Raw genomic sequence first — 26,137 nt, forward strand, 5'->3', positions numbered from 1 at the left:
AGGAATGGCATAGAAGGAGGAGCACATGTCGTGCCCCGCCCTTTGAAGACCATGTCTACCTCGATTGGTTTCTTAGGAGCCTTTTATTGCCTATTGCCAAAGATGCCGCGTCTCATTTTCCTCAAACAGAGGAAGAAGCTCTCTAAACCGCTCTGATATATGACTTGATTTATGCGCAATCCGATTATGTCTATACTCTCATTCCAAACCTCCCCTGTCTTGGTGGTGACAATGCACTGGGGGCAACCCACACTACCGATGGTATTGTTGAAGCCATTTCAAATTCTTCGCCATATACTTAGCAAAGTTATGGCTATCCACAGTGGGGCACCAGTTCCTCCAACACTTATGCTCCTCCTGCTAGCAACATATTTTCAAGGCCAACCAATGCTCAACCTGTCTACTAAACTGTTGCCCCTCCACCATCTTATACCTATGCACCGCCAAGCGCTCCATCCCCTCGGGCATTAGCGCCACAGCCTCCCATGCATCCTCAGCCCTAGCAGTCACCACCCCCTCAAGGTCTAGTGTTTGCACAATAGAGTACGACCAATCCCCAAAATTCGAAGAAAAATAATAAGGGTAAAGGTAACAAGGGTAACTAGGGTAACTAAGGTCATCAACCTAATGAACCCTAGGGAAACTAGCCTAACACCAACAACCAGAAACAGGGTGACTAGCCCAAGAAGAACAAGGGTATTCGAATGAACAAGCCTTGTGCATGTTGTGGTGTACATGGCCATTATACTCATGCGTGTCCCCTCTTACCCCAGATGCACCTAACGTGGGAAGCCCAAGCAACTTCTAGATGTCAACTACCCATACAACTACTGCCTCAGAATCCTACGCCATTCCAACTGGCAGTTCTCACAAATGCTTTCCCTCAGCAAGGATTTGTTGCTGCTCAACCTTAGCGAGGTTAAACAGCTCACCTTCCCCAACCTTCTAGTCATGGTGACTACCATGTCCTCATGATGAATTCTGACGAGGTCAATACCTCTGATGTCAACTTGCAAACTCGGTCGCGTCAATATAACAAGACATTGACTTCGTCTGCTAATGAGTCCAAAACCAAAGCATTCACTGAGCCTCTTATGACACCAAATGGTCTGCTACAGATCCCTCAACCTAAAGTTGAGTCAATTCCTAAGATCCCAAAGGGACCATTATGTTGTAACACAAATTCTAATCGAGTTTCCCATACGTATTGTATAATAGACGACTTGGCACAATCACCTGCTGCCATGTTGATGCTAGAAGTACTCCAGTTCTTTCCCATCTCAAAAGAAAGATCTACTAACTTCTTTGGGCACAATAGATCCTTCCGACGATTGTTTGATTGTCTTCCCAGTTGAAACATCAAAACATCCCCCATTACCTTCATCTATTTCTTTCCAGATACCAGTCCGAGTCTGTAATTCCATCATCTCCTGATGCATTGTTGACAAAGGTGCATCCACCTGTGTGACGTCTGCTGCCATTTGGAAACAACTTAAGTCACCTAAAATGTCCCCATCCACCATCACTTTGCGTGCTTGGGATGGTCACTCCTCCTAACCTCTTGACATGTATCGCAATTGTCTAGTGACTCTTGCGAGAAAGATTGTCCATGTAGACATTGAGGTTATTGATACCCCTTTAGATTACAATATTCTCTTGGGTTGTAGTTACACATATGCCATGTCAGCCATCGCATCTATGGTTTTCCGTAAGATGTGCTTCCCCCATGAAGGGAAGATCGTCACCATCAATTAGTTGACATACTACGAGCCGACATCTGTAACCTCCCCTGAGTCCATTATCTTGTCAATGTCCGATAAGAAGTCTACCACTCCTCCCACTGGTGTTTCACCTAGAGTCTACAAAGATTCCTCATTGTTGGGTGCTTTCCCTGGTCCCCCCCTCTCATCTTAGAGCCTAGCTCTTTGAGTGTTTGCATGTTACAAGCATCACGGGCTGCTTACAAGCAGTCTGGTACATCTGAACAATAGCTAGCTCCTCAGCACCCTGTTGTTCCCACCTCAGCCAAGCCATCTAGATCCACCCACCCAGGACCTCCTCCATTTGTGGGTGCCTCTCCTTTGTTCCCACCAGGAACTATTCCTCCAGGTCTCAACCATCCAGGAGTTGTTCCACTGGGACATTACCCTGCAGGCCAGATACCTTTCTTGTTTCCTCCTTTGGGAATATTTTCTGTCCCTGTCATGGCTTCATTGGTCCTCCCTAATATGACTTTGGGGATCCCAGTATGGTACATTGATCGCCCTACAAGAGTTAGCTAAGACCATATCATGCTTTGACCTTAGTTCATCTGGTCCCTACGGCCCCTGTCGCTGCTCCAGTTCCACCGCAACCTCAACAAGAACCCACTCCTGTTGCGAAAGCTTCCAGACAAGGGGGCAAAGCCAAGAGGAAGAACCTAAGGACAAGGATCCCCAAGCACCTTCAACTCTTAAGCCTCCAAAGTCGACACCTCCATGCGCTATGTGTGAAGTTGTTGGGCATGCCACCAATAACTTTCCTGAACTTCCTCGTCTCAAACCTTTGGTTCATGAAATGTTCCCTGAGTCAAATATCCCCGAGGTCTAAGTTACCTTATCGTGTCCAACCAAGAAAATCAGAACATTACGCACAAATCAGCCTTGTGCCTTGTGAGATCATTATGGTCACTATTCCCATTGTTTCCCTCGTCTCGACGAATTTCATGATTTCCTTCAAGCGCTTTGCGAATATGAGGCCACTCGTAGTGGATCATCTACTCCTCTACTTGTGGATTTTGGTACCCCTAGTGTACCAAAATAGGAGGAATTTGGTCCTACCATCGTTATCCCTCGCCCCAATGTCAAGATGACAGAATCCATGGTCCATATCCTTTACCTGTCGTCATCCTTGAGTTCCTCGCAAGAAAACCTCTCTGAGGTTTATGTGTGCGCTTCTATCGAACCTCCTTCGTCGGAAACCCAAGTATCAACATCGGTAGATATTTCATCTACAGGGTCGTCGTCTACCATTCGAAATGATGCGTCTGTGTACCTTCTTTCTCAGGGTGATGCACCAGGTCTTGCTGCCACATCATGTAGTCAAACTTCCTCCAGTCCCCCTATCTCCAATGAGGAGATCATGGAAGCCATGACTACCCCTGATTATCCTTGGGATGATATGCACCATCGTGTGTACTTCCTTCCATATTTGGAGTCCACCACTCTAAATACATCCAGTATTCCCATAGCATACTGGGGGGAACATAGGCCCGTACATATCCTTATCATTCTTTAGAGGATATCGTGCCAAGTTGGGCCGATATGCTTGAATCCCTTTTTCGAGCACTCAGAACACAACTGCTCTCCATAAACTCCTCTTGCTAGGGGGCATCATTCCCACCTTTGCATACTAGATCAATCCCCTCCATCACATATATTTGCAGGAAGTATCCCATTCTTGGGGGCATGATGGTTTTTTCCCTAGCCATATTCTCTATTGATTAACATAAGTCTCAGCCTAGATCCCACCTAATCTAGGTATGGTTGATTATCCTCCCATTCCTTGGATAGATTGTCCTACCGGCCTCTTTGGCGAGCCATATTCACATCGCATGTCATAGATATTTGATACCATATCTTCAAATATTCTACTCTATGTCCAAATAGTCCCCATGTTTGACTTAGTGGGTGAGGATAATTCTAGACCTCCTCTAGTAGTTCATTCCCATTTTCCTCTTCCCTTAATTCTTCACCAGGAACCATCATTCCAAGAAGCACTAGGCCATCTTTAGACAAGTAAGGCCACTTGCCTAAAAGTCACAGGTACCGATTCCGATGGTCGGTTTTTCTGCTATGATGTCCACCAGATTTAGGGCCTTCTTCTTCTCTCAATTGTGTTAAACAAACACATGGCAGCAACAAAATATTAAAGATAAGCAGGAGAGTGCATCTATTATTTGACAATGATATACATTTATAGTACATTCGTGTGACCGTTGGGTTCCACATCCCAAGGTCTCTTGGACTCTTATGGTTGTTCACATTCTACACCTACCCATAGAGGATTAGGTGTCCAACATTTCCCCCCTTAATCTGAAGGGTTATGTATGAGTCCAAGAAGAGAGCTGTAATACAAAATGTGCAAAAATGCATGGCATCACTAGGCTGAATGTGCTCTCTGAAATGTTGGTATAAAGGGCAGTGGTTTAAGGATGACCACCAACACTAGAATGCATAGTGCAGTTCCCAAAACTCTTCCCAGTCTGGCATGAAGCTCAGGTATTCTGCTAGAGGAAGTGATCCTGATGTTTTGAAGAGGGAAACCTTCAACCATGAAAGGGAGGTATCACCCCGCATAAAATGGAGAACCTCAACCTAAAAAGGGAGGTCTCAACCTGTGATGGTTTAAGGATGACCAACAACTATGGAATGCTTAATGCAATTCCTGGAACTCTTCCAAAATTGGCAAGAAGCTGAAGTCTTCTGCTAGAGGAAGTGTCCCCAATTCTTTGAAGAGGTATCACCAACTGAAATCATGCTCAGGGGTATCTTTGTCTCTGGCTACAACTCTGAATCTGCTATGGTAGGTTGTGGCTCAGGCTCGCTTGCTGTGGCTTTGAAGCTTGTAGATGACCATCATTTCCCCCTGTCAGATACAAGGTGAGATGATGGAGAAAACTCAACTACAAGACTATTCAATACTCTAGAACAAGTTCTGACATATGACTGGAATATCTTCTTAGCTGTTGATGCCCATTGCGAAGAAGTGATCCATCCAAGATGAATCTTTGTTCTTGTAGGAGGTTTGTTTCTGAAGCACCTGTTTGAAGAATGACTGGTTTTATGACAGTGCTTACATGGATGAACATCAAAACAGAGATCTTTCAGATGGCCAACTTGGTCACCGTGTTGGCATTTCATAATCTGTTGCTGTGGAAGAGGGGCAGAATCAGGAACAGCTGGAGATGAACTGTCATGAAGAAATCCAACATGTTGAAACTGGATGGGCTTTGAGTAATCTGGAATATGAAAGGACACGTCCTTGTCATATCCAAGACCAGTTCTGTCCTTGTTGTGGACAAGCTCTTCCCAAGGTCTGATGATGGGCTTGGGAAGTGAAAACTGAACTTCTGTATCTGCATGAAACTTTGTTGTTTTATTGGGTACTAAATCTGAATGAGCTTCAACAATATTGACTTGCTGCTGATGGGTGGTTGTCTCAATGTTTTGAACAAAAACAGGTTCAAAATGATGTCTATTTTGATGTAGCTCTTCTTGCTGTATCTGTGATTCAAGCTGCAAAAAGTCAATTTTGTCTTGTATATTTTGCAAGCAAGTTTGAATGTTAAAAAATAGTTTCCTTACTGACTTTTACCATCCCATCAACAGTAAGATTAGACTATTCAATAACTGTAATGCATCATCAATTTGCTCCATTTAATGACAATGTTACACAGATATATCACGCAATGCCAAATAACCACAACTTTAAAGAATATAAAGACCCCCAATGCTTATGAACATTGAACTCTGTCGTTCCCAAAAATCCTCCAACATATTCACTTTCAAAGCAGAAATGATGGCTACCAAAACTTCAACAACTATACCACCATGTCATGGAAATGACTTGAATGCTCATATATATAAATGCTTTGACTAGGGTATGAACCAATACTCTCTGAACTTGCCACTTTCTTCAAAGAAAACAATCTGCCCTCAATACTCATATATCACATAGAATTTATGGAGAGCTAACAACGCATATGCCAGAATGCAATATATAAAGAGTCAACGATACCTCCAGTATTCCAATAAGAATGACGAACACAACAATGACCCACTTGTAGGAGCTACACACCAATGAAAGGATTATTCCAGGAACTGTATCAAGGGACTAGAGTGTGAACCGAAGTGGTAGGGACCGGAGTGTGAACTGAGAGTTGAGGGTGTAGGAGTTGAAGGAGGTAATACCATGGAGGAGTGAGCAATGATATAATGATATATTGTAACAGGAGTGAGAGGTGGAATATTGTAACGGAATTGAGCAGTGGTATATGGAACCGAGCGCAATGTTGAGCCACGAATAGTCACATTGGAGCCATGATTCGGAAGCTCAGCATATAACTGGAGACAATGATATAGTCAAGTTCGAAAGACAACACCAAATCACAATTTAGACAAGTAGTTTGGAGAGCCACGAATGGCGGTTCTACGACACCACAGTTTCGCTTCAGCAGAGTTGACAATGCATAGGCCAAGGATGATTGTTGTTGGTTCTGTTATCACTGAAAATTCTGTTGCCAAAATTGCTGAGACTAGCTTAAGGACAAAGTGTTTTCGCAGCGCATAAATCCTTTAGCAGTTTCGCAGCGCAACCTGTTTTAGGTGATTTCGTAGCGCATAATTCATATTTTGCACTGGCTGCGCTACGAAATTGGGAAATGACAGATATTTAAAGCGGATTGATGGAAATACTACAGGAAACGAGGTTTGTCAAGCTTGTCATATTTTGATGGTGATTATTGGCCAGGCGCTGCAAAAGATATGATAATGCAACTTCAACAAGCGAAAGGAAAGACCAAGAAAGCTGCAACCAAAAGAGCATCAGAAGCTGCATCACAAGCTGAGCTTGCAAGCAATACCTCAAAGGATGCTTTATTAATGCAAAAGCTTGGGGAGTCCATATCTCCAATGAAAGAAGACTTTATTATGGTTCGTTTGCAATATGCATGTTCTCATTGTTGTCACTTCATTGTTTCTGGCAAACGATGGGCTTGCAGCCAATGTAAGAGTTGACAATTATGTGATATTTGTTACGAGGCACAACAAAAGCTTGATGAAAGGGAGTGACATCCTGTCAACAGTAGGGAAAAAGCATTTATTTAATTCTGTTGAAGTCACAGATGTTCCTGCAGATACTAGGGACAAAGATGAAATTGTGGAGAGTGAATCCTTTGATACCCGTCAGGCCTTTCTTAGCTTTTGTCAAGGAAATCACTACCAATATGATACCTTGCCACGTGCCAAGCATTCTTCCATGATGGTTCTTTATCACTTACATAATCCTACAGCACCTGCATTTGTAACCACATGCAATACCTGTCATCATGATATTGAAACAAGGCAAATAAGGCATATTTCTCCGTTTTAAGTTGTCAACTTCCAGGAGGTATTTAGAGCAGCTGAAAGAATACTTTCGAAAATTGAAAGAGGTTTTTATTCCTAACATACTGAACTAGAAAAACCTCTTTCAGTTTCTTCAAATTGATTATGAGCTGGGAGAAACGAGTGACTAAAGTTGCGCTATGAAACTGCTGTAGGTGCAGTTTTTAATTTCCTGTTTTACACATCTTCTTCAAAGACAGATTCTGGGCAGCTGGAGTAGTGTTTTAAAAAACCAAAAGAGGTTTTTGTTAAGTATGGATTGTGTTACAAAAACCTCCTTCAGTTTTTCCAAATACGTCTTCTGTGAGAAATTACGAGCTCTGTCTCAAGACATATTTTTCAGCCAGAACATATGGGAGTAGTTGGTTCGATTGCAGATTTATGGGTTAAATATGAAGCTGAAGTGAAGGAAGTTTTCTCAAATGATAGTGCTACTAAAGCTGTTGTTGAAGATACCCTTGATGACAATGAACGTGAGCCTGAGAGCTGAAAACAAAGCCTTGAAGAAGGAGGTTGTAAATTTGAAGATACAACTAGGTCAACTAGCTCACTAACTTGAAGAAAAAGGTGCCATTCTTAGTTTTGGGTCAATTTTGTTTAAGCTCCATTATTTTGAAGTCATATAAGTCTTTGATACCTATGGAAGAAGTCTAAAGAGTCAGAAATTCAAGAAAAGAATGCCTTAAGACAAATGCACTCTGTTTTAGCAAAAACAGCAGTTTCGTAGCGCGCTACGAAACTGCTATAGGTGCTATTTTATAAGAAAAACAAAGAGTTTAATGATGGGGTCAGTGAATTTTTGAACGAAATGCCTCAAGAACGTAAGGGAGACCATACAAGACTCTCCTAGCTATTCAGAGAGTGACAAGTGTACTTTTTGGAGAAAAGGTGAAATATTTTGTCTTTAGCTAAAGCTTTGTTAAAGGTACTTTATGACCGAATTGTTAGGGTTCTGGTTATGGTTTCCGGTGATTTGGTTTGTACACCTGTTCAGTCCACAAGGCTTCCATCTCATTGGGAATATGGTGATATGTGTTGTTTTTGAAGAATTAAAGAGCTGGGAACATGTTCTTTAAGTAGTGAAGAATAGTGGGAGACAAGGACCGTGAAAACAGTGCACTTATCTTAATTGATTAATGAGCCATCTACGCAGCCAGTATCCAAAGCCAGCTTGTTCAGTGTATTCTCCTACAACATATCTCGGCCAAAACAGAAAGTATACAGGTGTCAAGAATCAGAAAGTGATCATGCTACGAGGAGGACAGATTTGAGTTTTGGATAAATTAGGACCTTTTGTAATTACAGTTCAGCACTTATGTAATTAATGAATTAGTTAAACAGTAGATAGGAGTAGTTAATAGCTCAGTCTTCGAGCTCCCCTCATGCTGGAGGAGGAGGCTCAAGATGGTTAAGAATGTATTTCTATATATAGATCAGATTTGGATGTAATAGGGGTTGGATGTTTTGAAAAAGAACAAGTCTATTTTGGTTTATGTAAAGCAGATTTCAGTAATGCAAACAGCTGTTGTTTCTTCTCAGGATTCTCAATAGATCTTATTGTTCAAATGTATGGTGGTTTATTCTCTTAATGTTCTTTTACAGTCTTGTTATGGCATAATCACTCAGAACTCATGTATCATGCTCTGACTTCCTGTATGCTTTGGCAAACTGTGTTTTATGTAAGTTGTGTTTGAACATTAGATGTAAAGAGCCCTGATTTCTATGAAAAGATGGTGTTTTTGTTTGCTGAGATGTGTGAGACTCCATAAGCCCAATGGGAAACAATTTGATATTTGTCCAGCCAGCTTATTTTCATGTGTTTTTTAAAGAGTTAGCCATCTTTCCTTGTCATTAGTCCATATTCATAATCTGTGAGAGAGCCCTCTCTGACTAAGGAGGCTAAACCTTAGTCTAAAGCCTGGTTTGAAACAGTTACACAGAGTCTTGCTGATTGGCAGCCTTCAGTACCTGATTTTGTGATAACATTTTGGTGCGTCTGCTGGGAGCCTGAAGATTATTCTTTCCCGAAATCATGAAGCTGAACTTCTGAAGGTAGCAGGAGCTCAGAAGGTTTTCGAGGTTGCAAAACTACCTTGGCGACTCCATCGTTGAAGAATTCGAAATTCATAGGTTCATGGTGATTCCACTGGAGTTATGAAGGTCCCAGATGCTACCATTCTTATTTCGAGGTATGCATGCATAGATTTTTCAGGAATTCATGGTTTCCCAAATCATTTTCCCAAGGATGCATATTTTCTAAGGAATGGTCCTAAATTTAATGGAGAAGATTTGAGTTTAACTCTGAAGCATATCTCAGATTTCTGTCATTTTGCTGAGCTTCTTAGAGTTAAACATGAGGATGTTTGCATAAGGTTATTCTATGATTCACTTCAAGGGAAATGCAAACAATGGGTTGAAAGCTTTCCTGTCAAATCCATTAAGTCATTTCAAGACTTTTGGCTTATGTTTTTGGAGGAATGGATAGATAGGTCAGAGGTGGTGGTAAACTCTCCTTCAGTTGAAGGTTTCAAACAATGGAATAATGATCATAGTAAAGGAGAAACAAATGAAAATTTTTCTTTGTCCTTGTCCTCGTATCTAAAATCCTTTGACTGCAAGGCAGAGGATAAGATGAGATTTTTGGATGAAGTTGCCGAGGACATTGAGAAAGACATTAAAGGTTTGGAAGAACAAATTCAGGCATACAGTCTTCATAATCATGATCATTATTTTCAGAAGCTTTCTATGACAGAACACAAGGAGAGAGAGAGAGTGCCGCTTCCTTTCTCTGCAGAACACAAGGAGAGAGTGCCACTTCCTTTCTCTTTCACGTTTAAGGAGCTGTATATTGTTGTTGAAGATCAGTTTGCACAACCTGAAAGTTACAAGAATCATCAAGCTGATCATATATTCTGGGATCCTATAGCTGATTACATGGAAGAGTTTTACTCTTCAGTGTTTCAGTTTTCCTATAAAGATCAGAGACAATTTCAGTGGCAGCGGTCATCACACTATCATTGTGGCTCTGAACTCCGATGCAGTCAAAAAACTCAAATATCAGATAAAACAGAGGATTGGCTACATTGGAAATTTCATATTGATTGAGCAGAAAGAAGTTGAAATTGTTAGGGTAGGTAGGTAGGTAAATGCAAATAAGCTCAAGGTTGACTGAGCATTTTTTTTTAGTAGATGTAGTTTTCTTTTTCCTAACAGTGATCAGCAAGCTTAAGCCCAAGGTGAATGCCCCAGAAGCTTGAAAGGGATGCTTGTCAAGCAAATTTCTGTTTGTCATAAATAGATAAGGCACTGGACCTGCGAGTTCTTAGTGTACCACAAGGGCACACTATCCCAAGTGGAGCCACTGTTATCACTGAAAATTCTGTTGCCAAAATTGCTCAGACTAGCTTAAGGACAAAGTGTTTTCGCAGCGCATAAATCCTTTAGCAGTTTCGCAGCGCAACCTGTTTTAGGTGATTTCGTAGCGCATAATTCATATTTTGCACTGGCTGCGCTACGAAATTGGGAAATGACAGATATTTAAAGCGGATTGATGGAAATACTGCAGGAAACGAGGTTTGTCAAGCTTGTCATATTTTGATGGTGATTATTGGCCAGGCGCTGCAAAAGATATGATAATGCAACTTCAACAAGCGAAAGGAAAGACCAAGAAAGCTGCAACCAAAAGAGCATCAGAAGCTGCATCACAAGCTGAGCTTGCAAGCAATACCTCAAAGGATGCTTTATTAATGCAAAAGCTCGGGGAGTCCATATCTCCAATGAAAGAAGACTTTATTATGGTTCGTTTGCAATATGCATGTTCTCATTGTTGTCACTTCATTGTTTCTGGCAAACGCTGGGCTTGCAGCCAATGTAAGAGTTGACAATTATGTGATATTTGTTACGAGGCACAACAAAAGCTTGATGAAAGGGAGTGACATCCTGTCAACAGTAGGGAAAAAGCATTTATTTAATTCTGTTGAAGTCACAGATGTTCCTGCAGATACTAGGGACAAAGATGAAATTGTGGAGAGTGAATCCTTTGATACCCGTCAGGCCTTTCTTAGCTTTTGTCAAGGAAATCACTACCAATATGATACCTTGCCACGTGCCAAGCATTCTTCCATGATGGTTCTTTATCACTTACATAATCCTACAGCACCTGCATTTGTAACCACATGCAATACCTGTCATCATGATATTGAAACAAGGCAAATAAGGCATATTTCTCTGTTTTAAGTTGTCAACTTCCAGGAGGTATTTAGAGAAGCTGGAAGAATATTTTCGAACATTGAAAGGGGTTTTTATTCCTAACATACTGAACTAGAAAAACCTCTTTCAGTTTCTTCAAATTGATTATGAGCTGGGAGAAACGAGTGACTAAAGTTGCGCTACGAAACTGCTGTAGGTGCAGTTTTTAATTTCCTGTTTTACACATCTTCTTCAAAGACAGATTCTGGGCAGCTGGAGTAGTGTTTTAAAAAACCAAAAGAGGTTTTTGTTAAGTACGGATTGTTTCACAAAAACCTCCTTCAGTTTTTCCAAATACGTCTTCTGTGAGAAATTACGAGCTCTGTCTCAAGACATATTTTTCAGCCAGAACATATGGGAGTAGTTGGTTCGATTGCAGATTTATGGGTTAAATATGAAGCTGAAGTGAAGGAAGTTTTCTCAAATGATAGTGCTACTAAAGCTGTTGTTGAAGATACCCTTGATGACAATGAACGTGAGCCTGAGAGCTGAAAACAAAGCCTTGAAGAAGGAGGTTGTAAATTTGAAGATACAGCTAGGTCAACTAGCTCACTGACTTGAAGAAAAAGGTGCCATTCTTAGTTTTGGGTCAATTTTGTTTAAGCTCCATTATTTTGAAGTCATATAAGTCTTTGATACCTGTGGAAGAAGTCTAAAGAGTCAGAAATTCAAGCAAAGAATGCCTTAAGACAAATGCACTCTGTTTTAGCAAAAACAACAGTTTCATAGCGCGCTACGAAACTGCTGTAGGTGCTGTTTTATAAGAAAAACAAAGAGTTTAATGATGGGGTCAGTGAATTTTTGAACGAAATGCCTCAAGAACGTAAGGGAGACCATACAAGACTCTCCTAGCTATTCAGAGAGTGACAAGTGTACTTTTTGGAGAAAAGGTGAAATATTTTGTCTTTAGCTAAAGCTTTGTTAAAGGTACTTTATGACTGAATTGTTAGGGTTCTGGTTATGGTTTCCGGTGATTTGGTTTGTACACCTATTCAGTCCACAAGGCTTCCAGCTCATTGGGAATATGGTGATATGCGTTGTTTTTTAAGAATTAAAGAGCTGGGAACATGTTCTTTAAGTAGTGAAGAATAGTGGGAGACAAGGACCGTGAAAACACAGCACTTATCTTAATTGATTAATGAGCCATCTACGCAGCCAGTATCCAAAGCCAGCTTGTTCAGTGTATTCTCCTCCAACATATCTCGGCCAAAACAGAAAGTATACAGGTGTCAAGAATCAGAAAGTGATCATGCTATGAGGAGGACAGATTTGAGTTTTGGATAAATTAGGACCTTTTGTAATTACAGTTCAGCACTTATGTAATTAATGAATTAGTTAAACAGTAGATAGGAGTAGTTAATAGCTCAGTCTTCGAGCTCCCCTCATGCTGGAGGAGGAGGCTCAAGATGGTTAAGAATGTATTTCTATATATAGATCAGATTTGGATGTAATAGGGGTTGGATGTTTTGAAAAAGAACAAGTCTATTTTGGTTTATGTAAAGCAGATTTCAGTAATGCAAACAGCTGTTGTTTCTTCTCAGGATTCTCAATAGATCTTATTGTTCAAATGTATGGTGGTTTATTCTCTTAATGTTCTTTTACAGTCTTGTTATGGCATAATCACTCAGAACTCATGTATCATGCTCTGACTTCCTGTATGCTTTGGCAAACTGTGTTTTATGTAAGTTGTGTTTGAACATTAGATGTAAAGAGCCCTGATTTCTATGAAAAGATGGTGTTTTTGTTTGCTGAGATGTGTGAGACTCCATAAGCCCAATGGGAAACAATTTGATATTCGTCTAGCCAGCTTATTTTCATGTGTTTTTTAAAGAGTTAGCCATCTTTCCTTGTCATTAGTCCATATTCATAATCTGTGCGAGAGCCCTCTCTGACTAAGGAGGCTAAACCTTAGTCTAAAGCCTGGTTTGAAACAGTTACACAGAGTCTTGCTGATTGGCAGCCTTCAGTACCTGATTTTGTGATAACAGGTTCACACAAATGTCATTCTTGCACAACACCTCTAGGCAGCGACTTGTTGACCAAGTTGGAGCTATGGTCGATGTGTCAACACAAACATTCAATATAATGCGTAGAGAATAAAAGTCGAATTTGAATGGATTGACCTTCAAACAAACAACAATGATGTATTAGAGTCTTTGCTTATAATGCATGGCTAGTGATTCAAGTCTGCCATTGGAATTGGAATTGCAACGAATCGAAATAGAATAGAACAATGAACCAGACAAGTATTCAAGACTTTCAGATCCCTAAAAACCTAGAGAAAATGCAGAAATCTCCTATTAGATATATGAGAAACTCTGCGAATATCAATCCTTCACATAAAACTTTGCGAAGGTGTAATTCTAATGGTTTTCACAGCCAAGCAGTGAAGCATAACAACCTTATATCTAATTATAGGACTCCACAATGGAATGTAAAGGAACCTTTAGATACCAACATCTTGCAACCACTAAGAGCTCCTCCAATTCTGGTGGCAATTCAGGCTGCTTTGAGATGGGTGGCAGTGATAAAGGGGAGATGACATTGTTAAAGGCCTTCGAGTTCGAGAAATTCCAACAGGAGGTTGCCGACCACAACAAGGCAGAGGAAGAAATGTGGCGTTTGTCTGAAGATAATTACAAAAAAATCCATGACGCTAAATTTTCCCGCAACATTCAAGCAATGCCAGAGGATGAGTGGGAAGCCACTGGGGAATCCTTCGATGCCGAGCGGATTAGTAAGGATGACAGACAATTTAAATTGTATTACAAAGGTATGATCAACGCTGAGAATTTGGACGGGAATTGTCTTTGGACTTTCTTATCATACGACACTAGGGTTTTAACGATCCAAATGCATAGCTATTCAATGCATTTTTTTAACGTAGCGTCAATCCCACGAGCTTGAGAATGGAATGAATACCACGACTAATGCCAGCAACAAAGTAGTGTGTTAGAGAGTGTCCAAAATGGCAGGGCTATACTTTTGCAATGGCAGAGAGCATTTCTGGAATCTACTGGAGCCAGGGAGTAGGCGCAGATTTCAGAGCATTAAAGTAGGCGTAGCCTGAGGAAACGACTTGGATGGCAAATGATTTCATGTAGGAGCGGTTATGGAAGATGACAACTACTGCACAGTTATGCCCTTGGATAGCTCAAGAGAGAGAACAACCAGATTTTCAGTTAAAGGAGCATCCAAAACAGAGAAGAACTGAAAGGCACAAAACCGATAAGGAGAAGTGCTCAGATCTACAAAGGCCACAAAACAATGACTCAAATTTGAGAAGGGTAGGATAACGTCCGCTTTGATACCATGTTAAACACACACATGACAGCAACAGAATATTAAAGATCAGCAGGAGAGTGCATCTATTATTTGACAACGATATACATTTATAGTACATTCATGTGACCATTGGGTTCCAAATCCCAAGGTCTCTTGGACTCTCATGGCTGTTCACATTCTACACCAACCCATAGAGGATTAGGTGTCCAACAAATTGGAAGGAAAACACCTTTTTTATAGGAAAACTTACAGTTTTTTCTGTTGCACATTGCAACCAAACCATAGCTTAGTTTGACGAACCATAAACATCATTGGAAAGCTCTCACCGAGTACTATAATGGGTATTTCTTAGTTTTTGATGATTTGACACTTCACCCGAAAGCCATTTTTCTAAGAATGGTCACTTCATTGCGTCACAAAATCGAATTTATTCATATACGATGCTTGTAACTTAGGGACCACCTTTCCCTAATGCTTGTCGTCTCACGTGTCGATTTTCATCATGAGTAAGCATCATTCGCTCCTGTTTTCGTGGTCCCCACCATGCCTATTCTGTGTGGCAGCGTCATAGAGTCACCCTTGTTCAGAGCATCTGCGACGAGTCTCCTTTGCATCCATGGAGTCTGTTTCACGTCCCATTATATCATGTCACAATATTCCATCCATCTTTGTATATCATTCATCTTGTGTTGCCCATTTTGGCCTCCAGTCATACTGTCCCCCTTCCCCTCCAGAGTCGAGTCAGTCGCTGCCAGGTCAACCATGCACTTTATGCTCTGATAAGGGAAGTCATCTATTTGTTCCTCAGTCCAATTTTCTCCAGTATACCTAGTGTCATTCAACTAGTCACATTATTATTTTCCCTCATACCTTAGTTGAGGATTCTCATTGCCTCACCTATGACAGACCCTATTCTCTCGACATCTGCACATCTATTCTAGAAGAACGGCCTAGAGGGTGGTGTATCTTGGTTCCAACTTCCATCCTGGTTCGGTGCCTCAGATCAAGAAAAGGGACTCATCATTTCCCTTTGACTTGGTTGTTTCATGTTTGTGATTCATACACTTGATGGTCTAGTGATCTACGTAGATTGTACTAGTGATTCCCGGGTGTTTGTGAGACGTTTCAGACCTCATGAGGGGGTGGCCCTTCAGGTAACCCCCCACATGCCCAGATGACTTCATATTATGCTATAGCCTCAGATGTAGTTCCACAGAGGTGATGGGTTTGGTTCCTATCGATTGCAGTGTTCATAGCATGCACGTCTCCTTCAGATGATCCATTCAGTTTTGTAGAGCCCTTCCCTATTCAACAGGGTTTCTTCAGTTGTTCTACCCTCCCTCCCACCCATTTTTTGAGGGAAGGGCCATTATATCTCATGTACTTAGATATTATTGTATCCAGTCTTGGCTCATGTTTTTTTCATGTGCATTATGTATATGGGACACACTGTATTATTTTCTATCTCAGTTATGCCAGCGTGTCATGTACCATTCAGCATGTACCTCATTGCTCAATTTTATGTTTCTGGGCACATCATTATTTTTGTACTAAGTTATCTCAGCGAGTATAGGTATGCACCCCTCCCCCCCGCATCACTGAGATACAATACCACAACATAAAAGGAGACTTGCATTGGTCTTGCCCCCTCTGTCCCTATCCTCTTTTGCTTCAGCTCCATTGGTCTCTCTCTCTCTCTCTCTCTCTTTGACTCCACTTCGTTGTCTAGTGATTGTGTCCTTACAACGTCCTTCATTCATATGTTTTTCTCCTAGCACTCGTACGTTGGGGGGAAATCTGTTATCACAAAAAAATGATCATCTAGCCATAATTTATTAGATGGATCAAAGTACACCATTTAAGACCAATTTTACCATAGTAAAATTGCTTTCACTGTGAGAAATTACTTAATAAACCACATTTGTTAAGCAATTTATAATTAAACCCATAAAGAATAATTAAATAAATCACTACTTATTTAATTATCTTATAGGAATAATTAATTAAACCATTGTTTAATTAATATTCCTTGTCACATTTGACCCAATTATGAGAAATAATTAGATAAATCATTAATTATCTTATTTTTTTCTAGGAATAGTTAATTAATCACTAATTCGTTATTATTCCTTGTCAAGTTTGACCAAATCCCTCAGGAATATTTAAATAAATCATTATTTTTTTATTATTCCTTAACCATATTTCTTGAGATTATAAATAAATAATTTATTTATTTATTATTTCTAAATAAAAGTTTAAATACTTTTTCCCTCTAAGCAAATATAATAAAATATTCCAAATGGTTATTTCTAGAATGGGGTTCATAATATTTTATTATTGCTCATTTTTCGAAGATAACATAATATTTTGTTATAAATAGAAGAGTTGTCCATTCATTATTCACTTTCGATTATTTTCATTGTTGCACTCGTTCTAGCTCTGATTATTATCACTGTCGCACACCATTTTTATTTTCCATTTGAGTTCTCACTGAGCTCAAACATTTTATTTGCTGGGTTTATACATTATAAAGGAGAGAGACTCTACAAAAGTTGAAGACATTTGAGGATAGCCAAGAACCCATCCCAGAGAGGGGGACTAGTAACATTTATTTGTTCCCTTCACAGGTGTTGTTTAATAAAATATATGATTTATATATCTGGTTTCCATTGGATTATTGGAGTTACATGCATTTATTACTATTTCATTTTGATGTTTAATTATAATTGTGGCATAGATCAGGGCTTTGGCAGGTTTTGTTTCTATCATTTGTTGCATATCTACAATGTTTAGCATCCATTTATATTGTTAAGACTACTTTTCATCCATAGTCTTAGGTGATCTCTTTTTGTACACATATGAGAAGAAAACACTATAACAAAATTGGCGACTTTGCTGGGGATTTACTTCTGATCTAGAAACCTGGGTGACCTTTAGTTTTTAGCTTAGGGTTTCTTCTTTTTGCAGTCTATTAATGTTGTTTACTAGATTTCTAACCCTATATTTGTCATTTTTCTAACTTCTATAAGTTTTCTGGTCTTTTCCGCAGGTCATAAGAACCAGCCGCGATAGAGACGACAAATTTTTCTAAGACTTGCTGACCGGGAATCAAGTAGCAAAAATCACAATTTTCTGCCCCAAAAGTGCAATTTGGAGGTCCAAAGCACACCTTCTGGCCCAAAAAGTGCGATCTCCTAGAAATTAGGTCAATAACTACGATTTTTAGGGTTTCTGGGATTTTTTCAGATCTGTTTCTGGGTCATGATGAGAGTTGTCTGCTGGGTTGGTTGACCATTGTCCTATCCTGCTTAGGCCTTGATCTACTTTATTTTGCTTGTCGAAGTGTAATTTAGCCCCTTAGGGCTTCTAGTATGCTTCCACCTTTATAGGAGGAGTTTAGCTGAGTAAGAAGTCTGAGTTTCTATAGTGCTTCCAGCCATATTTTTTAGATCTATATCTTTCTGTTTCAGATCTTCAAAGATAGGTTGTTTCCATCGTAAGTTTCATCTTAAAACTTGTTTGGTCATTTGCCTTAGGGTCCCATTGGTTGCCCTAGGTTTCACACCCATCTCCCTATCTTTTTGCAGCGATTTTCCTCTCTTGTTTTTTGTTGTTGCTGCACCACTTTCCAACAGCATAGTGTCATTTGATCTCAGTCACACCGACGCTTAGATCTCTTGGCCCTTTTAGTGTATTTTCAACTGATTTTGCCACCAACCAGCACAGTGTTTGTAAACCCAGTTTGGGTGGGGCTTAGTTAATTGATTTATTATTCATTTTCTATTTTTTATGTCAGTTTATTTCAACAAATTTTTTTATTTTTTCAAACATGATCTGGGCTTAATTAATAAACACACTTGCACACACAAGCATGCCTTAAGTGAAGGGCACTTGATTCACACCGCCAAGCCAAGACTTAACTTAATTAATCTATCTCCCCACACAGAGACAAAAACATGTGGTTGATCTCCCTTCACCATTTCCATGTCACTTGTGTCTTACATAAATCTGCTGGGGAAGTTGTTACATAAATTTGTTGTAGTTGACTGCTCGCAAGGGGTAGATCTGCGCGGAGGAAGATCTAGGTCATAAATGCTTCAGAATATACTGTTTATTGCACGAAAGTAGTGAATATGTGTCTTTTATTCTTGTTAAGTGCAATCAAGTATCTTCACGGAGGTCTGAAGGTCATTTCGGTAGAGTTGCAGTAGATGTCGTAAGGAATAGGTCTATGAGAAGGCAGATCCAAGCTATAAGAACCTTAGGAAAACCATCACATAGGTCTTTGGATGCAGAAACTTGGTTATAGAATCCCTCGATACTGCTTCAGGTGAGACTGCAGCCTGCGCTACGCAGGTTGTTTCCGAAAGGGCCAAGAGTTAGGGTTTTTTTGGTTGGCACGAATAACTCTGAACCTGGGCCAGGCCCCCTTAAGCTAACAAATTGTTTTTCTATCAGGACCTGGATCAGTCTGAGGAATGTATGATGTCGAATAAGTGGTTCCCTACCAAGAAATCAATTGAGAAGTGGCTCGATCTAAAGGAACACACATTTGTATCTCAAGAGAACAAAAATATGCAGTTATCCAAGGAGTATTGGTTGAGTAGATACCTATGCTCAGACGAAACCAAATTTTTTTTGTTTCTTCCCTTCTGAATTGCACGAGTGACTGTCTAGATTGACGGATAGTCAGGGTACGTGGAGACTTGAAGACCCTATTATGTTAACTCTAGAGATGGTGAGGCGCTTGGAAGCTTCAGAGAACAACATCACACAGGTCATCGATCACTGAATTGATAGAACACTCAGAGCATTTGTGACTGAGTTCACGATCGACACAACTGTCAGTTACAGTGAAGCAGAGCGCAGGCTCTTCAAAGGACCGCGAGGTAAGTACTTACGATCTTTGAAAACTTGGATTAAGATGTTGTTTTGTGAAAACAGGTTATGCCATTACCTTGATGTTTGGGACTAAGTGAAGCGGAAAAACCTTCAGAAGGAATGGAGAATCGAGTTCTGAATATAGTCCTCTATTTGGATCCTCACCGAGTGACAATGAAGGAACGATTATGAATACATGGCAAAGTGCGTTGTACTTGGTAAGTCAGGGTATCCCGGGAATACCTCATCCATCCACTCCACCTCCACCTCCACCACATAGACCTACACCTTCACCTCTACCTCTGCCTCTACCTCCAGCTTTCAACATGGCGAATGCAATGAAGATGCCTATCTTCAAAGGGGTAGGAAGTGAAGACCCCAAATAGTTCTGGCTCATTGCAGATGTTGTGTGCACAACACAATAGATCACTAATGATAATATGAAGAAATCATAGTTGGTCACAACACTGCAAGATAGACTGCTGACTTGGTATATCAAGTGTTAGGCATGGGACCCCCCCAAGGCAAGTTTTGGGGCTTAAAGCCCAAGTTTTGACTAAGTCTATTGTAAATATTCCGTGATTTGTGGGCGTGGAGCATGAAGCTGTAATAGAGTTATTGGGTTGTCCGCCCTTACTTTTGTAAATGTAGTGTCGGTTTAAGAGATCTACCCATGGTCCACGAACCATGGGATTGTATAAATAGAGCGAGGCTCTAAGTGTAAATAGACATGGAATGATGATCATGGAATAGAAGCATAGCAGAGTACCTGAAGTGTAAAGTCTAGTTTTGGGTCGTAGAGTAGGAGAAGGCTCTGCAGTTGAGTGCGCAGAGGCCTAGTAGTCCACAGCTGAGTGCGTGAACCCCTGCAGTTGATTGCGCAGGGTAGGTTGAGTCTGTAAGTGTTGGAAGCATTAATAAAGAGATTTTTTACCATAATTCTGTGTATATTTTCCTGTTTTATGCATTAAATTATATTGGGTATGAATTGCAAGTTTAATGTTCATTTACTGCATGAACTTATATAAATGTGTTGGGTAAGGGAATATATTATACGGTATCTGATTATGCAAAGATAACTAACTGTTATAAGAAGATAAGTAAGATCCATGGTGTGACTTGGGGAAATAGTGCAGATCGTTGCTCCATTAGTGTGAAAGCCCCACAACCCATGGTTAGGGTTGCACAAAGGCAAATATAACAAGGCGCAAAGGCCCCGCAGGTCAGGGAAGTGCACGAAGTAACCTGCACGAAGGTATTCATAGTTGGACTAAATCAACCCCTCAGACATCTCAAGGGTGCGGAAACCTAGTTCCAGCATCCCTCCCATACTGCTTCGGGTGAGACCTCAGTCCGCGCTCCGCGGGCTGTTGCCGAAAGGGCCAGTAGTCCAGGGATTTGTTTGGCTAATTAACTCTGAACCTGGATTAGGCCCCAACAAGCCAACAAATGGTTCCATTGCTGGGACTTGAATCTGCATAGAGATGTCTAATGTCGTATCATTGGAATCTAGCTAAGAAAGAAATTGAAGGCTGGTTGGAAAGGAGAATTCACGAGTTCGCAGTGTTGAGTTCCTTTCCCTTAAGCAACTTTCTCATCCTTATTTCTTTGCTTTTCCATGAAAAATGCATCCTTAATCATCAAAAACCATTACACATTTCCTCAAGGAGTATATTTCAGTGATTTACAAGTTATACTGTTATGTTTTCTATTTGAATAGGTTTTTGTCTTTCAGCTACGGAATGTAGCTACATTCCACAACTAATCGGCTGTTCCGTAGCCATCTCCATGATTTTGTAGGTTACAGGCGTCAAGAGAGGAAAAGGACCACATGGGTAGCTTGGAAAACATTAGAGCATGGATCGTATCCTATCCATCTAGCCTAGATTGATGAGGAGGACTCTGGTCAAAGGGAAGTCAACTATAGAAACCTATGGCAAGCAGGACTCTGTTTTGCACACGTTTCTCAGTGATGGGATCCAAAGCAGTATCCTGAGGCCATGGACTTCATATGCCACCTGTGCAAATGGAATCTAACAAGACACTACCATAGATTTATGTTTCCAAGCAACCAGGGACAAGAATTCACATACTGGCTTGTCTACATGTTTTGTTGTAGCTGATTTCTCTCTTCAAAACAGTTGTATATTTCTCTATAAATACCAGCGTGTAGAATGCAGAACAAGTTCAAGTTTTTGCTTATGTAATAGTTCATATTTCCGCTTTGTAGTTTGAAGAACTCAGTTCTTTGTTTTAATATAAAGACTCTGTTTTCAATGGATACCTGAAGTGTTGTTGGTGTATTGATTGAGTGCTTATAATCCGAGACCTTTGCAGAGGGCCCCTGCGTGGTCAAGGGTACATTTTATTTCTGTTTTGTCTTTCATAGTTCAATTGTAAATTCACTGTGTTTTTCCATAATGTTTATAATCGTTTTCTAACTCTGTTTATAATGTAGCTTGTGTCATCTTTTCACTAACTCAGTGTAGTTTTATTTCAGTGCAGAATAGTTGTTTGGTTATTCACTACTCTCTAGTTTCTTATCAGTAGCTTTAAGTTGATGTCAGTAGCATAAATTGGTTCATTTCATTTGTTGTTCATTAGTTTTTAGATTTTGAATTAAGCTGTTCAATGCCATTTTCTTATTAGTTTAAGTAACTCATGTTATAAATGAATATTTCCAAAAGCCCTTTCAGTTGATGGTTAATCTTAAAACTAAGTGGTGAAATGTTTCATTTGTGAATGAGTCTTTCTCTGCATTTTCATGTTTACTTTTCTTAGAATAATGAAGAATGAAATCTCTCAAAATGCTATCACAAGGAGGTAGTTCTCCCTAAATTGTGTAGCAGAGTGACAAAAAAATACTTCATTTAGCTTTGCTTTCATAATAGAATAGTTGCAACTTCGTTTTCAATTATGTTTTTTCACTTAGTTTAGCTGCAATTCCATTTTCAGTTGTTCATTAAGTTTTGATTCTGCAATAGATTAGACAGTAGCAGTAATCTTACTTTCAATATTTCATTTTTGATTTATCATAGATAGCTGCAATCTCATTTTCTCATTTAAAGCTTTGGTTTTGTAATTGAGTAGATAGTAGTTTTAAGTCCTTCTAGTTCATGTTTTGGAAACAATCATAAAAGCAAGAAGAGAAGCTCTGTTTTCATTTTCTTGGTTAAAACTTTATTTCCAAATCTGGCTTAAAGCACTTTTAGCTCTCATTTCATTTCTCTAGATTCTTAGCAGCAGTAGATTAAGATTTTGTAGATTACATTGCAGAACATTAGGAATCAAAAGAAAAAAACCCCAAAACAAACATAAAACTCAAAAATAGTGAGGTAAGAGGGTCATCTAGCACATATAGTGCACTACACTTCATCAGTTTATGATACCCGGATTGATAATTTATGTAGCAATTTAGGACACTAAATTGACTAAACATTTTGGCACCGTTTCCGGGGAAGTGTAACTAGGTAGCCTTATCTCTTACATTCATAAAAAAAAAAAAAACAAAAACAACAAAACAAAACAATGACATGCATAGAGAAAGAGACTCTAGGGGTAGATTTATAGCTAGGGGCAGAAGTTCGATTTCCACAACTCCACCTACTCCACCAAGAGTTAGAAAAGATACACCTCCATCCCAGACTCATACTCCCAGCCTTAGGATTCCTGGAATTCAAGGGGAAACAACTTAGTTAGAAGATTCTCCTACTTCATCCACTAAAATAGACCTAGGAGAGAAGACCTTTTTCACTTCTACAAGGGATCCTATTGTAGTTGAGGAAGTAGGAATACCTAGTGAAGAAGAAGAAGTAGAAACTCTCTCCCATAATCCATTAATAGAAGAACCAGAGGACTCTGAAGAAACTATAATGGCAGAAGAAGAACAAGATGGAGAATTCTCACTGTTTGGAGGAGGGGGTAGAGGGAGAGGTAGAGGAAACAATGGAGGAGGTAGAGGTAACAATGGAGAAGGTAGAGGTAATAATGGAGGAGGCAGAGGAAATAGGGAAATAGATAACTCATTTGGATTCCCTATAGTAGATGAGGAAACACATACCACAATGAAAAACATCTCACCATCTGTCCTCCCAAACTTTTATGGGTTGAGAAGTGAGGACCCTGAAACATTTTTGTTTGAGTTTGAAGTCTTGTGCAGAACCTATGACTATTTAGAAGACTCTCAAAAACTCAAATTGTTCCCTTCAACACTAAAAGGGGCTGCTTTGAAATGGTTTATGGGGTTAGTCACTCAATCCATTAGAACTTGGAATGACATGAAACATGCATTTTTGGATAGATACTTGGATTATTGTATGCCTACTAATCATAAGGATGAGGTGTTCAAAATGATGCAAAAGGAAGATGAAAACTTAGAGGATTTGCTTGAGAGATTCAACTACAATTTGAAAAGAGCAAAAATGAACAATTTAGATGAAGAAACTTTGAAAGCTCTTTTGTTAAAGGCCATTAGAGATGAATGGATAGATATCCTTAACATGATGGGGAAGGGAGACATCTCTCAACTTCCATTGAATGACATAGCAGAACTATGTGTTCATCTCTCAAGAGGGAAATCTAAAACCGGGAAAGGACCGAGAGATCCTTCTCTTGTTAGAGCAAACAAATCTGCAACCGGATCTGTAAGTAGGGCAGAAATTGGCAATATGCTTGATGAGTTTAAAACTGATATTTTAGGGAGCCTTAGTGAGCAGCTAGACACCCTCAAAATCCAAAACAAGCAGAAAACAGAGGCTGATGCTTTAGCCATCTTTTGTCCAAAATGCAGAAAGAAACATGCTCTAAGGGAATGCCCTTTAGATGAAAAAATTGTAGAAACTTGTATGATTTGTTCAGAAAGTCATGAGACCAAGGGTTGTCCTTCAATCCCAGGTCTTAAGGCTATCTTTCAAGAAGAAACAGTCCCAAATTCTGTAGAACCTCTTTGTTTTGTTGCAAGAAGACCTTGGCAGGGGCAACAAAATCAAGGATTTAACAATCCAATGTATTTTCAGCCCCCACCAAACTGGAATTCTTGGCAGCAACCTTGGCCTCAACCTCAAACTCAGTATCAATCTCAACCATGGGCACAAGGGGTACAAAATCCTTATGGGAGATTTGCTCAATATTATCAATATCCTCCATCTTATTAGAGCTATCCTCCCCCACAAAATCAGCAGCAAAATCAGCAACCACAACTTCCAAATCAAATCCCTCACCTTTCATTGCCATTTCCACAACAACCTCCACAACAAAGTCAAAATCCTCAACTCTTACTTCCATTTCAACAAAAACCAAATCAACTACCAGCCCAACCATTGCCAAACCCCAATAATAAAAACCCTCAAAATGCTTACATGGTAGAAGGACAAAAATTTCCTACTTACATGATTGCTCCTCTAGATCTTAATGATGTTCAACTTAGATCTGGTAGGATATTAGAAAAGGAAAAAACTTCTATAATCATTCAAGAACAAGATGCTTCTGAGGAGGATTCTCTAAAAGTTAATAAAAGTTTTGAGGGAACATCCCTCCAAAACCAAAACATTGAAAAAGGAAAACAAAAAGAATCAATAAACACAACTCCTATCATTGAGCAACCAGCATCTACTTCTACACCTCCTTTTCCTGAGAGATTACAAATTGATAGAGGAGTAGAAAAATAGATCTTGTTGCCCAATTATGACTTCCTAGATGAATTGAAGAATGTTTGTATCAAAATTCCCTTGTTACAAGCCATTAGAGAAATTCCAATTCTAGCAAAGACAATAAAGGAGTTGAGCATCAAAAGACCAGGAAGAAAACCAAGAGAAACAAAAATAATTCACCTGGTAGGAAAGATAGCAGATATCATGATGGGAAATATTTCCATGCATAAATATGTGGATCTAGGAAGTCTAATTGTCAAGACACATATAAATGGGATTGAAATTCCAAACACATTGATTGACTTAGGGGCAGTAATAAACATTATGAGTAGACAAACTATGGAGCAGCTTAAACTTCCTAACCTTCTTTACACACCTACCTTACTGCAACTTGCAGATAGATCAGTAATCAAACCAAATGTTGTGCTAGAAGATATTTTAGTCTCCTTAGATTCTTGGGAATATCCTGTTGATTTCATGATTTTAACTCCCAATAATAATTTAGGAGGACATCCACTCATATTAGGAAGACCTTGGCTGGCCACAACTGATGCTTTTATTAGTTGTAGATCTGGTGACATGTACATTTCTGATGGTAATTCAACAAAGAAATTTACTTTCTATCCTCCAACAAAAGAAATCACAGAAATAGATGACAAAGAATGGATCGATGATGAAGATGTCATTCATCCTATCTTTATTATATCAGAAATTAGTGAAGATAGTCAAATTTTGAACACATTGGAAAATTTTGAAACATCTTAAGGATACAATCATGCACAATTTCAGGAAAAATATAATGTTGAATACTTGTCATCCAGGCAGATGTCTCTCTATTCAATAGAAGAGTTTGGTAGCTCTACAATTGAAATTTTTCCAGGTAGGACATTGAACATAAACAAAAACTTGGAGAAACTACAACAAGAAGAG

Source organism: Pinus tabuliformis, chromosome 1_2 (assembly GCF_031772625.1).
Source record: "Pinus tabuliformis cultivar Carrire ecotype Pingquan chromosome 1_2, CPIR1, whole genome shotgun sequence".
Lineage (NCBI taxonomy): Eukaryota > Viridiplantae > Streptophyta > Pinopsida > Pinales > Pinaceae > Pinus > Pinus tabuliformis.